The sequence below is a fragment of the Arachis hypogaea genome, chromosome 16, assembly GCF_003086295.3.
Source record: "Arachis hypogaea cultivar Tifrunner chromosome 16, arahy.Tifrunner.gnm2.J5K5, whole genome shotgun sequence".
Lineage (NCBI taxonomy): Eukaryota > Viridiplantae > Streptophyta > Magnoliopsida > Fabales > Fabaceae > Arachis > Arachis hypogaea.
Genome location: NC_092051.1, coordinates 90232495 through 90233382, shown reverse-complemented (window position 1 = coordinate 90233382; position 888 = coordinate 90232495).

Here is an 888-nt window from a genome sequence, read left to right as displayed (position 1 = left end):
AAGAACAGTTACAGGGTGGCGCATGTGTATTGACTACAGAAGACTCAATACAGCCACCAGAAAGGATCATTTTCCTTTACCATTCATAGACCAGATGCTAGAGAGACTAGCAGGTCATGATTATTACTGATTTTTGGATGGCTATTCAGGCTATAACCAGATTGCAGTAGATCCCCAGGATCAAGAGAAAACAGCATTCACATGTCCATCCGGAGTGTTTGCTTATAGAAGGATGCCATTTGGGCTATGTAATGCGCCTGCAACCTTCCAGAGATGCATGCTCTCTATTTTCTCTGACATGGTGGAAAAATTTCTGGAAGTCTTCATGGATGACTTCTCAGTATATGGAGACTCATTCAGCTCTTGTCTTGATCACCTGAAACTTGTTTTGAGAAGATGCCAAGAAACCAACCTAGTTTTAAACTGGGAAAAGTGTCACTTCATGGTGGCTGAAGGAATTGTTCTTTGGCATAAAATCTCAAACAAGGGAATAGAGGTGGATCAAGCAAAAATAGAGGTAATTGAAAAATTACCACCACCTGCCAATGTTAAGGCAATCAGAAGCTTTCTGGGGCATGCAGGATTCTATAGGAGGTTTATAAAGGATTTTTCAAAAATCGCAAAACCTCTAAGCAACCTGCTAGCTGCTGACACGCCATTTGTGTTTGACACAGCATGCCTGCAGGCGTTTGAAACGCTGAAAGCTAAGCTGGTCACAGCACCAGTCATTTCTGCACCAGACTGGACATTACCATTTGAGCTAATGTGTGATGCCAGTGATCATGCCATTGGTGCAGTATTGGGACAGAGGCATGACAAGCTTCTGCATGTCATTTATTATGCCAGTCGCGTTTTAAATGATGCCCAGAAAAATTACACAACCACAGA